The following is a 16,576-nucleotide window of genomic DNA, read 5'->3' as shown; positions in this document are numbered from 1 at the left end:
AGTCATGACTGCTGAGGAAAAGTTTTCAGACTTGAGTGAAGGTATAATTTGTGTGTGTGTGTGTGTGTGTGAACAGGAAGGTTTATTTCCCAAAGTCCTGACACTACTATATATGTGTGTCCATCCATTTTACTTATGAAAATGTTAACCATAAGAAAATAACCGTAATAGTAGAGAATTGGGTTAGTTGAACTGACTCATGGAAATTCCCCAACCTGTATTCAGGCATAGACACATTCAAACATCATGACTCAAGTTCAAAAGCCAGAAAGGGAAATATTTGAGGGCCAGAAAGAGAGAACTCAAAATCAGAGTAGTTAAGTGGGGACTGAGGCCCTGTGGCTTAGGGGTTTTCTGAACCAGATGTAAACCCAATAGTGGGGAACCTGGACTTTTAAGGCTGTGAGAAGGAGTACAGGCCGCTGTCCTGTGTACACTGTTCAAGAGTTGCTGAAACCAACCTGGGAGGCAGAAAAGACCTGTATCCACACAGATGTGAGTCTTAGTTCACAGTGACCCAAACCAAGAAATTAACATAAACTCTAGGTCAGTGTGAATATGTGGCCTCAGTGGAAACAATGCTAAAACCACCTTGGGGGAAAATACAAGCTACAGCAAACCAGACCTGCAGCAAAAAACCTTGGTAGAAAAGGAGCTCAAGGCTCACATCACAAACCACATAAGGAGACACATCACCAAGGGGAAGTATCAACAGATATAATAAAGGGGAAAGTACACATGCATGGTCTGCATAGAACACAATATTCTTAAACTGTTTTAGAAAAATATCACCACCACAGCTTTTAGCTAAAGCAGTTTGCTGTAACTGGAATGCAGAATCATAGACATGTATCATACAGATGCTGGAAAGGACCTCAACAAACAGAGAGACTCAGATAGGGAGAAGTGACCAGAAGTCAGCAGCAGGTTAGTGGCAGAATGAGGAGTAGAATTTAAGTCTCCAGATTCCTAACTAACCCTCTGCTTTTAGGAATCTGAAATTTTCTAAGGTAGAAGTGAAAAGCCTAGCTACAAGAGAGACCAAGTAAAATAAAGGACAGAAAGGCTTACACAGGACCAGGAAAAACTCCAGAGCAAATAACTCAAGTCAAAGCTCTGATTTGGCTCTCTAATAACCAGAAATTTAAAATAAATTCTCTTTTGTTTGCAATATAACTGGTCTATTCCTCATCCTTATTTTTGAAAGTATTTCTTTTTGCCTATATTACATTAACACGTTAATTATATAAATTAATGTGGTTCTCTGTGATATTTCTATACATGCATTCATCATCCACCCTTCTACCCAGGATTCCCCCCACTCCCTTGCCCCACTCCCAGTCTCTTCCTAGTCCTAACTGCATTATTTTCTGTATTCTATGAGGTTGACTTATTGGTTTCCACAAATGAGTGAGAACATGGTATTTGTCTTTCCATGTATGGCTTATTTTCACTCAATATAATGTTCTCCAGGTCTTCGATATTGTAAATGACAGGATTTCATTCTTTGTATGGCTGAGAAGTATTCCACTGTGTAAATACTCCACATATTCTTTATCCATTCACTTACCAAAGGGCATCTTGGATTGGCTCTATATGCTGGCTATTACAAATAGTGCTGCAATAAACAAAGGGGCACAAGTAATTTTTAGTATATATTTCCTCTCTTTTCAGTATATACCCAGCAGTGAAATTGCTGGGTCACATGATATTTCTGTTTTTAGTCTTTTTTGAGGAATCTCCATATTGTTTTTCATAATGGCTGTATTAATTTTCTTTTCTTTTTTCTTCTGGTGGTTACTGGGTTTTGAAGGGCCTCAGACTTGCTAGGCAGGCCCTCTTACCACTTGAGCCCCTCTGCCAGCCCAGCTGTACTAATTTTCAATTCCACCAACAGTGTATCAGAGTAACCATTTCTCCACAGTCTTGCCAGCATTTGTTATTTCTGGTCTTTTTGATGATAACCATTCTAACTGGGGTAAAAATATCTCTCATCATGGTTTTTATTTGTTTATATCTGATGATTCATGAAATTCAACATTTTTTCTTGCATTTATTAGTTGTGTGTGTGTGTGTGTGTGTGTGTCTTCTTATGAGAAGTCCTTGTTTAGTTCTTTGGCCCATTTTAAAAAATTGGATCTTTTTTTGTCTTTTCGAGCCCCTCATATACTCCTAATGTCAGTCCCTTGTTGGATATGCCACTAGCAAATGTTTTCTCCCATCGTGTAGGTTGTCTCTTCATCCTGTTGATTGTTTCCTGTGCTATGCAGAAGCTTCTAGGTTTGATGCAATTCTGTTTATCTATTTTTACTTTTGTTACCTGTGCTTTTGGGGTCCTATCTAAAAAGATCATGGTCTACTCCAATTTCTGTGTTTCCCCACTATTTTCTTGCAGTAATTTATAGTTTCACATTTAATACTTAGGTCTTTGATTAGCAGAGTTAATTTTTGCATATGGTGGGAGGAAAGAATCTACTTTCATTCTTGTGCACAAGCACATTGAATTTTTCCCACAACCATTTATTGAACAGATGGGCTTTGTCAAAAATCAATTGACTATTTGAGTATGTTTTAATTTCTGGCTTCTCTATCCTGTTCCAATGGTCTGTGTCTGTTTTGATGTCAGTATCACAAGCTGTGTTAGTCTATAGCTTTGTAGCATGTTTTGAAGTCAGGCTTTATAATGTCTTCAGCCTTGATTTTTTTTTTAATTTTGTTTTGTGGCTTAGGGTTGCTTTGGATATTCTAGGTCTTTTGTGGTTTCATATAATTCTTTTTCTATTTTTGTAAAGAAAATCATGGAATTTTTAAAGTCTGGAAATGTACTGAATGTACAGATTACTTTGAACAATATGGTCATTTTTACAATAATGATTCTTTTAATACATGAGCATAGGATATATTGCCATCTTTGTATCTTAATAATTTCTTTAATCAACATTTCATAGTTTTAATTTTAGAAATCTTTCACAACCTTTATTTCTAAATATTCTAATTTTATAGCTATTGTAAATAGAATTGTTTTCTTTATTTCTTTGTCAGAAAGTTGATTATTTGTGCAAGACATATTACTGGGTTTTCAATGCTCATCTTATATCTTGCTACTTTAGTGAATTCATTTATAAGTTCTAACAAATGTTGATAGAGGATTTTGCTTTTTCTATGTGTAGAATCATGTTATCTGCAAACATGGATGATTTATCTTCATCCTTTCTAATTTGGATATCCTTTCTTTCTCCTGCCTAATTGTTCTTACTAAGAATTCCAGTACTGTATTAAATAAGAGTCATGGAACTCGGTATCCTTGTCTTGTTCCCAGTCTTAGAGGAAACATTGTCAGCTTGTCCTCGTTCAGTGTGCTATTGAATATGAGATTTTCACATATATCCTTTATTATTTTAAGCATGCTCCTTCTGTACCTAATGTTTTGAGAGTATTTTAATAAAAAGGGGTGTTAAATCTTTTTAATGCTTTGTCTGCATTTATTGAAATGATCATATGAATTTTGCACACTCTGTTGACGTGATGTATCATGTTTATTGATTTCCATATTTGACCCATTCTTGCATCCCTGGGATGGATTCCACCTAATCATGGTCTTTTTGTGAGTATTTTCTGAGAATTTTTATGTCTAAGTTCATCAGAGATATGGGTCTGTAGATTGTTATTATTGTTGTGTCTTTGTCTGACTTTAGTATAAAGGTAATGCTGGTCTCGTTAACAGATTTGGCAAAGTTCCTTGTATCTCAGCTTTTGAAATACATAGAGAATTGGGATCAATTCTTTGTCAGATGTTTAGTATAATTAAGCTATGAACCCATCAGATACTGAACTTATTTTACATTTTTATTCTTAGAATTTTTAGAATATTTTTATAGTAGCTGTATTTATTCGTTCTTATTTCTATTTTTTATTATTGTACTGAGGAACATTGTGACATTTACAAAGTTCTTACAATATATCATAATTGAATTTACCCCCTTCCTGAACTCTTTTTTAGATGAGAGATTTTAAATTACTGCTTCAACCTCACTACTGATTACTTATCTTTTTAGATTTTTCTATTTCTTCTTGATTTAATGTTGGTAGGATGCATGAGTTTTGGAATTTATCCATTGTTTTGAGATATTACCATTTGTTCAGCATATGAAACATAGCAGTTTCTTAGAATATTTTTAATCTGTGGTATCAGTTGCAGTTGTTCCTTTTTAATCTTAAATTTTGTTTACTTTGGTCTTCTCTCTTTTTTCTTGGTTAGTATAGTTAAAGGTTTGTGAGTTTTGCTAATCACTTCAAAAAACAACTCTGTTTTTACAATTCTTCACTCTTTGTCCATGTGTATCTTTATCAGTGAAGGGAATTTCTAATAGGCGGCATATAGTTTTAGTTTTTTATTTATTTTGTTTTTGTTTATATTTGTTTTTTAATTTATTCAGCTAATCTACGTCTTTTCAAAGGTGAGTTTAATTCATTTACATTAAAGTTTATTATTGATAAGTATGAATTTCCTCCTTTCATTATGTTGATTTTATTCTGCTTGCTTTGTATATTTTTTGTTCCTTTCTACTTTTACTATTTTATGTTTGGTAGTTTTCTGACATACTTTGTTTAAATTATCTTCCCTTTACCTTTTATGCATCTTATCCTCTTTTGAGTTTTGTATAATTGGGTTTTTTAAGTTTTATTAGCATATATTCATTGTACGGGGCGGGGGAGGTGTCTCATTGTGACATTTACATAAATGCTTACAACATACCCTGATTAGATTTGTCCGCCTCCATCATTTTCCCTTATCCCCTTTCTCCCCTTCTTAAAACAATTTCAACAGGTTTCATTGTTCTATTTCATACAAGTATACAAAGTACATCAACCATATTCACCCTCCTTCACTTTGCCCCCTTCAACTAGTACAGACCCCCAGTCAGGATCTGTTTTATTTTCCTGTTCTTCATTTTTTAAGTGTATACTGATTGTTCATGGGGGCTTTGCCTTGGTGTTTGACACAGGAATATATTATACTTTAGTGGGTTAGCCCCTTTATTACTCTTTCTTACTGTATCCCTCTTATCCCCACCCATTATTCAACAACTTTCCATGCATTTCATTCTGCCATATTCATTTGTTTTAATGGTGGCATTTTTCATTCTTTCATTTGCAATATAGGAAATCCTTAAGTATTTCTTGTAGAGCTGGTCTAGTAGTGATGAATTCCCTCAGCTTATCTGCTTATTTCTCCTTTAGTTTTGAAGGACAATTTTGCTAGGTATAGAAGTCATGGCTGGAAGGGTCTTTTCTTTCAGTAATTTGAATGTCTTTGCATTTTCTTCTGGCTTGCAAGATTTCTGCCAAGAAATCTACTGAAAGTCTGATGGACATTGCCTGATACATAAATTGACATTTTCCCCTTGCTGTTTTTAGGATTCTCTCTTTGTCTTATGTTTTTGGCATTTTTACTACACTATACCTTGATAAGGTCTGTTTTGGTTGAATCTAGGTGATGTTCTCGGAGATGAATGTTTATATCTCTTTGAATATTTGAGAATTTTCAGTCATTATTTTGTGAAATAGGTTTTAAATATCTTTCTCTTTTTCTTTGGAATTCCTACAATTTATATATTTAGTCACTTGACTGTGACTTGTAAGCCTTACAGGCTTTCTTCATCTAAATTTGTTTCTATATTTTTGTTAGACTATTTTTATTCATTAGATTAATTTCACATCAGATCTAATCTGTTGTGGAAGCTCTCTATTGTATTTTTCATGTCACTGATTGATGTTTTAGTTCCAAGTCTTCTGATTTATGTCCTTTTTTTTACAATTTCTATCACCATGATGAATTTCTCATTCATACTCTGTATTGCTTTTCTCATTTCTTCATATTGTTTATGTGCATTCTCTTGCATTCCCTGAGTTTCTTTAGGATAATTATTTTCAATTCTTTTTAGGCAACCCTTACATTTCTTTTAAGTTAGAATCTATTGCTGGAGAATTATTGTTTTCCTTTGGAGGTCTATTGTTTCCTTTCATGTTGCTTGCATCTTTCTGTTGATGTCTGTGTATCTGGTCTGACATTAATTTCTTTCAAATTTATGAACTGAAGAAGAAAATGGGTCCTTCTCCAGGCACCATATACAAGCTTGAGTGATCACAAGACTTTTTGCTCCAGCAACTGCAGTTTCAAGATTGTTGGTTGTTTAGGAGACCATCCCTAGATTACACCAGTCATGTGTGGGTGTTGGGGGTTGTGGTTCCTGGTTTCTGCTTTGGTAGAGCTCTGGGGCTTGACGAGGAGTTCTATCAGCTCCAGATGATACAAATACAGAGGTAAGACAGGGATCTTGCCAGTGTTCATCATTCTGTGACTATGGGGTTGGGAAAGGACTTAGCGTATTTGGGGAAGCAAATACGCTAAGTCAGTCCTGAAGCAGGGATGTTTTCCTGCTCTTGACACTCAGGAGCAGGAGAGTCAGGGATCTTGTAGCATTATCTCTGTTAGGTCCCAAAGCCTCAGGGCTGGGCAGGTACTTTACCCAGCTGTAAATGCACAAGTCCCAAGGCTGTGAGGTGGAGAGGGAGAACCTCAGATTGCACTGGGGCAGCACAAAACACTGGCCACAGCAGCCACTGGTCCTGAAATGCAGGACACAGAGAGGGTTGTTTTCCGCTGGGTGACACACTTGCCAGCCCAAGTGTCCAGCAGGGTCCAGTTCTCCCTGCTGTCCCTAAACCAAGGTGGCATCTACAACTGTTGTGGGAGATTGAGCTCTGGGTGTGGGAAAGGTACACAATGAGCTCCTTCTTTCAAGCAGAAGTCACTTTTCAGGCTGAATCCTCAAACTGTGTTTAAAGTTTGTAAGAATCATGGGTTTCTCCTGTAGTTGGACTGTCAGTCTATGGTTATTGCTGGCATTTGCAATTTCTGGCTTACTTTACACTGTAGTGTCAGTTTGCTGCTCCTGGCCAGGAACTTTAGTTAAAGTTGCAATGTTGCTTTGTTTTATTCTGTGTTGCATTTCGGATTCACCTTGTTGTTTAAGGTTCCCATCACTTCATTATTCATTCCCAGAGATGTTCCTTTTTCTCATTCCTCAATATATGGTTTTTCCTTTATTGCCTGACTCTTCTCACTCACGAAGTCACATGAAGTGTGTTTCTATTCAGTCATCTTGGCCCCTTTAATTCCTCATTCCAATTAATCCATTACTTTCCTTAGTCCTTCTCCTTACTGCCAGTATGATGGCCGTGTTAGAACAATTGGGGAACTGAGTTCTGTGATACTTCATCCTTCTTTCTGAACCTCTGCCCCACCCTGCTTGTGCAGTCATGCATTTCATAATGACATTTTGATCAATGACAGACTACATATTCAACAGTGGACCCATATATTATAATGGATCTTAAAAATTATATCACCCAGTGACATTATAAGCATCATAACATCCCAGGACATCACATTATTCACCTTTGTGGAGAGGCTGTTGTAAACTATTGAGCTGCCAATTGTTTAAAAGTACAGAAGTACGTAATACTTAACAATGAGGCCAAGAGGCTAGGTTGCTGCTTTATGTATTCACTGTTCCATACTTTTAATCATTATTTTAGAGTGCACTCCTTCTATTTATTAAAAATTAAAGTTTGCTGTAGAATAGTAGGCATTGTTAAGCCAGCCCAGCCTTATACAGCTCATGTTTTCTGGGTCTCTTGTTTGCATTATTTTTTCTTGTGTTAGATATAATCTCATGTTATTTTACTTATCATGGCCCCTACATGTTTAAAATCTGCTAGTTACCAATAAGAGGCCATGTTGAGTTATTGACCCAGTAACAAAATGAAAATTGATTAAGGACTATGAAGATGTGCAGCAGGCTATACCATGTAGGTTTGTATAAGTACACTCTGCAATGTTTACACAGGATGCAATCACCTAATGATGCACTTCTCACAATATATCACCATTGTTAAGTTACACATAACTGTATACCTATTTAGGAAGAGGGAGAAAGGTGAGACTGGACACCTTTAGGCCAGCATAATTAGCTGAAAATATCCATCAAGGACAGAGAGCAAGATGGATATGGAGGTGGTTATTGGTTCATTTCTGTAGGGCCAGGATGTTGAAGACCAGATCAATGTAAATAAAGCAGAAGCTCTTGGCCTGTAGCAGCACTCACTCTCCCTTTGTTTTTATGATTTATTTATTATTATTACATTTACACCATTCCAAGTTCACCAAGAATATAATTCTAGGCTGGAAAATCAAATTCTTTTACAATAAAAAATGCAAATTGGGGCTGGCAAAGTGGCTTATGTGGTAGAACTCCTGCCTTGAAGCGTGAGGTCCAGAGTTCAATGCTCCCCAAAAAGAAACACAAATTGCACAAGCTAGACTCAGAGTATGTCCCCAAAGCATTAAGGTAAATTAAAACAAAAGTCCTACAACTGTGTTGCTTGAGCTTCAGTACTCATTCCTAACCAGTCATGATCTGCTTTTGTGTATTCACCTCTCTGTTCATTCAAAATTAGCAAACATTGATTGGATATCTACTATGAACCAAACACTGCAATATTCTAGGCAAAAATATGACAAACCAAAGACTCAGTTCCTGCCCTTAAGGAGGTTACATTTATCAGAGGAGAGAGTCAAACAAAATTCAATTAACATACAGAGTAAAAAATAACAAATGTTACTGGAAAAAGTAACTAGGAGCATTATGCTACTAGTGAGTGAACTTTATTAATTATTATTTCATTGGGAGGTACAATCCCAGGTCATCAAATGTAAGGGAAAAAGGGAAATGGGAGGAGATAAATAAAACCTAATAGGGAATATTATGCAGTTGATCAAAGCTCAATGAAAAAAAAAAACCAGGAAGTTGTTTAATCATGCAAATGTCTCCGAAGAGACTGCATGCAAACACCTGGCCTCAGAACAGTATACTGGAGGAAGATAAAGAGGAAATTTCTGCCAGATTCCACTTCTATCTTGTCTCCAAGATATGTTTACTGTGATATAGCATTAAGTCATCTGTACTTCTGGTTTGTGTACATACTCTGGTCAGCCCCTGGAAAATCCAGATTCTACATGCAGTGGCTTGATGCTTTAGCAGAGTCTAGAAAAGGTGGGAGAAACTGTATTCACTTTGAGGTCATTCATGTTTAGGGTCTCCAGGTAAAATGCAGGGTGCTCAGTTAAATTTGAATTTTTGGTAAACAAAGAATAACTTTTTAGTATAGTATTCTCAAAATATTGCATGGGGCATGCTTATATTAAAAAACTAGTCATAATTTATTTGAAATTCAAATTTAATTGGTTGTCCTGCATTTGAATTTGTTAAATCTGGTAATTTTACTCTTGTTGGGCTTGGGTAGGAACCATGGGGCAGGTGAAGAGTATGCCAGAATGCAGGCTCTTCTGAGGGGAGAGGCAAGTGGCCTTGAAAGTGAGGAGATGAGTCCACCCAGGGCTCTTCATAGAGAAAGTAGCCAAGAACTTGGGAGCCAGCACTGTTGAGGGAATAAACCTAGGGAGGCACATATGGCATATACCTGTGGATTCAGACACACGTTTAGGAAGAAACCATGTTTAAACTGATATATGATGGAATTTGGGAAGTAACCAAATCTGAATAAATAGCATGTTCAGCTTGGCCCCTAGAGAGAGCACTTTAAAGTTGACTGAATGTCAAAAGGCCACTCTTCAATTTGAATTTGCCTTTATAACCCTCAATATATACTGCCCAAATCATACAAATTATATAATCCTCAAGCATGTAAATATTTCATAGTCAGTCTTGGTTACAATGAAAGAAAACCCCATAACTCTGCTGGGAGCCTCCTGCCTTGCAGTTATCATATAGGATGGGATTATTCTGGGTCTTATACAAACTCCTTAGAAAGGTCCCCATATGAGAGGATTGTGGAAATATTGAAATATTTTTTCTTGTAGGTGACAGATGCTTCTCTCAACTCACCAATTGCCTTAACCCCTTTGATCCCTGACTCGAAAACCCTGAATTCTCCATGATCCTAGGAACCTTGATTGGCATCTTCATTTAGTCCAGTTAGACAGTACACAAGATAGATATAGTCACATCCTTACTAGACTTTCAGACCTGAGGATGTCTAAGCCAATCACCTTCTAATGCTTCGTTCACTGACAACATCACTGTCAAGGTGGCCACAGCAGAAAAGAGTGCTTCTGGCTACCAGAAGACCAAGCTGGCAATCTGGGAAAAGTCGAAGAAAGTGTTTCTTAAGAATCAGAACTATGCACAGCAGAAAGTAGAGAGCCAAATGGTCTGGAGGCACCTGAGCAGAGGTTGAATGACTAATTTGTGAATGTTTCATAGGAAACTCAAGAATTGACTGGGAGTAACAACAGGTATTGGCTAGGATGTGGGGAAAAATGAACCCTTCTACACTGCTGGTGGGAATGCAAACTAGTACAACTACTCTGAGAAAAAATTTGGAGGCTTCTTAAAAATCTAAACATAGATCTACCATATGATCCAGCAATACTACTCTTGGGGATATACCCAAAAGAATATGACACAGGTTACTTCAGAGGCACTTGCACACCCACGTTTATTGCAGCACTATTCACAATAGCTAAAATATGGAAACAGCAAAGATGCCACACTACTGACGAATGGATTAAGAAAATGTGGTATTTATACACAATGGAATTTTATGCAGCCATGAAGAAGAATGAAATCTTACCATTTGCAAGTAAATGGATGGAACTGAAGAACATCATTCTGAGTGAGGTTAGCCTGACCCAAAAGACCAAAAATCATATGTTCTCCCTCATATGTGGACATTAGATCAAGGGTAAACACAACAAGGGGATTGGACTTTGATCACATGATAAAGCAAGAGCACACAAGGGAGGTATGAGGATAGGTGAGACACCCAAAAAACTAGATAGCATTTGTTGCCCTCAATGCAGAGAAACTAATGCAGATACTTTAAAGTGACAGAGGCCAATAGGAGAAGGGGACCAGGAACTAGACAAAAGGTTAGTTGAAGAAGAATTAATTTAGAAGGTAACACAGATATACAGGAAAGCAATGCAAGTCAACTCCCTGTATAGTTATCCTTATCTCAACTAGCAAAAACCCTTGGTCCTTCCTATTATTGCTTACACTCTCTCTTCAACAAAATTAGAGATAAGGGCAAAATAGTTTCTGCCTGGTAGCGAGGGGGTGGGGGGAAAGGGAGGGTGCGGGGGGAAGGGGGGAGAAATGACCCAAACATTGTATACACATATGAATAAAAGAAAAAAAAGAATTGGCTGGGAGGACAGACACTTTCTAATCATGGGATTTTATAATTTTATTATTCTAAATTGGTAGTCAGTAAACTAAATCCAGGCCAAATCCAGCCCCCTTGTGCATTTGCAAGTCACCTGTTTTTGCACTGTAAGGGTAGAGCTGAGTAGTTACCACAAAGACCATTTGGTTGCAAAGTCTAAAATATTTACAAGCTGGTCATTTATAGAAAAAAAACACTCCATTCTAAAGGATGTCTACGGTGAATTATTTGATAAAGCAACCAATTCTAATTTACCTGTGTCATTCACACCATGACCTCATTGTTTTCCTTCGAGAGGTGCATGCCTTTGTTTGGGATGTTAATAAAAAATATTCAGGTGTTCTTTCTGAATTAATATTGCTTCCCATACCATCATATAGATGACCAGGCAAAGTGAAACTCCTGAGATGCTTCTATCCTGAAAGGAGTGAGCTATGCAATCAATTTGGAGACTGAAAGCTGATATATGTTGAGCATTTGTGTACTGCGGGTACAGCTTCCTGTGGTAGCCATTTTGTCTACTTCATAGAGGAAGATACTGTTGTTTATTTCACAGTTAAGAAAGCTTAGGGAGACTCCAGAACTTCCCCAGTGTTAGGATGTGGCCTATATTTTGATTCTGGAAACTCTTTTTTCACATCCACATTTTTCAATCTAGCAGTTGAGATATTTGTGTGACTATGAGAAGCAGAACAAAGTCTAGGGACCGAATAGACCCACCACCCTGCCCAGACTCTTAATATCATATTTAAATTATGAAAGAAATAGAAGAGGCAACAGGGATACTTCAATAGAGGACCCAAAGCTCAGAACTCCACATAATCCTGGGATAGAAGGATTGTTTTTACCTTATCCTGTTCATAGCTATTCTGGGTAGAAAGAAAAATGATGATGATTTTTGACTTTGCTTCTGTTCAAAGTCCACCTGAAGATCCACTGGTAAAACAAAGAAAGATTGAATATCATATTGGCTTCTTTCTTTCACTTGTCTTACCCAATAATGAAACCAGTGTAGAAATATCAAATCTGGCAACAGTTAGCCCAGAGAGACCCAATGCCGTGCAATCATCTTTTTGCTCAAATCTTCCTTAAGAGGAAGTCACATGACCATGAAGATGTGAGGAGTGAGACATAGGGCATAAGAGAAATTCCACTGTTTCCAGTCCTGTTGTACACAAAGCTCTCCATGTTAAAGTACTGTTTTCAGTTGAAGGATAATGCATGAAGGACTTTTCACATCAGATTGATGTCCTTAGGAAACCTAAAGACAGTTGGGGTGGGGGAAGGGATTGGTCTTAACTGCTCAACCCTTGTGGAGCTGAAATTAGAGGATAGATGAAAAGGGAAGGGTGGCACTAAGGGCTTACCCCATCTCCTTGACTTTTAAAATAGCATTAAATTTGACATTGGCTACTCCAAAACCGGCACTAACAATGGGTGCCTGACCAGTACCAGATGCTCAATCAATATTTATTTAATGGGTAGATGAAACAAGCTTCCATTAGAATGTCCTGGAAATCTGTGTTGAGAATGAAGCTAAAGCAGCTTCAGAGCACAGTAGAATTCAATGGTGTGATAATTAGTAATGTCTGCATGACATGGAATAGTGGAGTGACTGCCAAGTCTAAGTCTTCAGCCACATCAAGGTCTCCTTCTTCTTTAGTACAGTGGAAGTTTCCCTTTGCATCACAGATTTGTGTTTTCTAAGCCTGTGTTTGCAAAGGGCAAAAAGGAAAAAGAACAGAAAGTAAATCATTGATAAGGAGAAAAAGGACTAGGGAAAGTGAGAAGAAGGGAGAGAGGAAAAGAGCAATAATGAAGAACAGGAATAAAGTAGGTTCAGCTGCCAAATTCTAGACCAGCTTTTAATGGGAATATGCATAATTTCCCATGGGCCTTCTGTTTTACTCTCCAGATTAAAAGGAATTGTAAAACCACTCTGTTCTTATTTTTTGTGGTCAGTAAATAAACAATCCTGGTGGGAAGAACTGCCTATGAGGGGAAGTAGCTGACAAAACAACTCTCACAGTATCAGGTTAGGAATAAACCATTCAGAAGAGAAAATATCACTTTCTCCACTGCTACCTCCTAGATTTTCCACAACAAAGCTTATTCCAGAATGTATAAAAGTCATACTTCGCCATTCCAAACTGGTCTCCTAGATGTCTGTTGAAAATAAGAAAGGGAATGGTCTTGGCAAATGCTGACTCAGACCTCAGGTGCAATGTAGAAGTAGGAAACACCTGAAGCAGTTCCAAGCCCACACAGAAGTGAACGTCAACTATGAATCATGGCTTACCTCTGTATGAGATAGTATCGGAAGTTTGCACATGTTCAAACTGAGAAAGAAAGCAGATATGGGACTTCCCTTTTGCTTTTCGTTGGAGGAAGTGAAATTGCTGTTAGCCACCACAGATACCTACCTTTTGTGGAAGAGTTGCCTCTTTTTGCTAGAGACCAAGAAAGCTCAGTGTTTAGCCATAGGACCTTGCTCTCCCAGGGTGGCCATCTGGTGAGCTTATGTGATTGCATACTCATGTCAGTATAAGAAAAAGCAGAGGAAACTGTTGGTGGAAGGAGTAAAACAGGAAAAGCATGGGTGAGACACACAGGTCAAACTCCTGCCCCCATTTCCTCACACCTGACCATTATGAGCCTCATTTCCTGACCCTGGCATGCAAATTTAGGTTGAGCCCCAAATTCCCATCCTTTGTACTTCTGCTTTCATTGTTTCCAATGAATTGAAAAGAGAACTTCCTTTAGCACTGGAATCACAGAATTCATAGGCTTTGGACCATTTCAGGCATATGAAAATGCCAGAAATAGTTTCTTTATATATATCTATATTTCCCTGAGTGCAAAAGTGGTATGTGGTACCAATTGTTGTTTGATATTTAATAGAGTCTCAGTAAAAATTTGTCAAATGAAGACATATCCATTGTTGAAAACAAAAAACATAGAAAGCTAAGAGGGGGAAAAATCAAAGTAATTCAATAAAACATACCAACCACATATAATTATTGTTAATAGGTTGGTGTAGATGAGTTGGTGTAGATATAAAATTTGTACATCAAATCTTATTAAATTTAATAAGATTGTACATTAATCTTATTAAAACTGTTTAAAATTGGTGGTGTTTTTATGATGGCTATTCTAACAGGGGTGAGGTGGAATCTTAGTGTGGTTTTGATTTGCATTTCCTTTATGGCTAGAGATGGTGAGCATTTTTTCATGTGCTTTTTTACCATTTGAATTTCTTCTTTTGAGAAAGTTCTATTAAGTTGAGTTGCCCAGTTTTTAATTGGTTCATTGATTTTTGGGGAATATAGTTTTTTGAGCAACCTGTATATTCTGGTTATCAGTCCCTTGTCTGATGTATAGCTGGCAAACATTTTCTCCCACTCTTTCAATGGTCTCTTCAGTTGAGAGGCCATTTCTTTTGTTGTGCAGAACCTTTTTAATTTTATGTAGTCTCATTTGTCCATCCTTTCTCTTAGTTGCTGGGTTTCTGTGGTTCTATTAAGGAAGTCCTTGCCTATACCTATTAGTTCCAGAGTGTTTCCTGCTCTTCCTGTAGTAACTTCAGGGTTTCAGGTCTGATATTTAGGTCTCAATCCATTTTGAGTTGATACTACTACAGGGTGATAGACATGGATCTAGTTTCAGTTTCTTGCAAATGGATAACCACTTTTCCCAGCAACATTTGTTGAAGAGGCTGTCTTTTCTCCATTGTATGCTTTTGGCTCTTTTGTCAAAAATGAGGCGGGTATAGTTGTGTGGATTCATAGCTGGGTCCTCTGTTCTGTTCCACTGATCTGCCAGTACCATGCTGTTTTTATTGCTACTGCTTTGTAATATAGTTTGAAGTCGGGTATTGTGATATCTCCAGCATTGCTTTTTTTGCTGAGTATTGCCTTGGCTATTCATAGTCTCTTGTGTTTCCAAATGAACTTTAGAGTATATTTTTCAGTCTCTGTGATGAAAGTCATTGGGATTTTGATGGAAATTGCATTAAACATGTAGATTGCTTTTGGTAGTATAGATATTTTTACTATGCTGATTCTACTGATTCATGAGCATGGGAGATCTTTCCATCTTCTGTAGTCTTCGTCAATCTCTTTCTTCAGGAGTTTGTAATTCTCCTTGTAGGTTCATTCACATCTTTTGTTAAATGTACTCCTAGGTATTTTATTTTTTTGAGGCTATTGTGAATGGAATTGTTTCCATATATTCCTTCTCAGTTTGTTTGTTGGTGGTGTATAGAAAAGCTAATGATTTTTGTAGGTTGATTTTGTATCCTGCCACCTTACTGTAGCTGTTTATAGTGTCTAAGAGTTTTTGGGTAGAGTTTTTTGGATCTTTAAGGTATAGGATCATATTATCTGCAAATAAGGATATTTTGACAGTTTCTTTACCTATTTGTATGCCTTTATTTCTTCTTCTTGCCTAATTGCTCTGGCTAGAAATTCCAGTACTATGTTGAATAGGAGTGGAGATAATGGGCACCCTTGTCTCGTTCCTGATATTAGGGAACCCTAATCCACTGCTGGTGGCAATGCAAGCTGGTACAACACTCTGGAAAAAGCAATGGAGACTTCTTAAAAATCTAAACATACACCTGCCATATGATCCAGCAATACCACTCCTGGGGATATACCCAAAGGAATGCAACACAGGTTACTCCAGAGGCACCTGCACACCCATGTTTATTGCAGCGCTATTCACAATAGCCAAGTTATGGAAACAACAAAAATGCCCTAGTATTGATGAATGGATCTAGAAAATGTGGTACTTGTACAGTATGGAATTTTACTCAGCCATGAAGAAGAATGAAATCTTATCATTCGCAAGTAAATGAATGGAACTAGAGAACATCATTCTGAGTGAGATCAGCCAGGCTCAGAAGACCAAAAATCATATGTTCTCTGTCATATGAGGACTTTAGATCTAGGGTAAATGCAGAAATGTGGTTGAACTTTGATCACATGACAAGGGCACATAAGGGTGATATGGGAATACATAGAAAACCCAAAACATGAAAGCATTTGATGTCCCCACTCCAGAGGAGCTAATACAGAAACCTTAAAACAACAGAGGTTATCATGAGAAGGGGATCAGGAACCAGTGTAAAGATCAGTTAAAGATGAATCAACATGGGTCATAACACGTGTACACGAAAGCAATGCTAGGAATATTTCTGTATAACTATCCTTAACTCAACTAGCAAAAACACTTTGTCTTCCTTATTATACTTGTTTCTTTT

Source organism: Castor canadensis, chromosome 1 (assembly GCF_047511655.1).
Source record: "Castor canadensis chromosome 1, mCasCan1.hap1v2, whole genome shotgun sequence".
Lineage (NCBI taxonomy): Eukaryota > Metazoa > Chordata > Mammalia > Rodentia > Castoridae > Castor > Castor canadensis.
The sequence above is the reverse complement of the archived record's forward strand: the minus strand, read 5'-3'. Positions refer to the sequence as shown.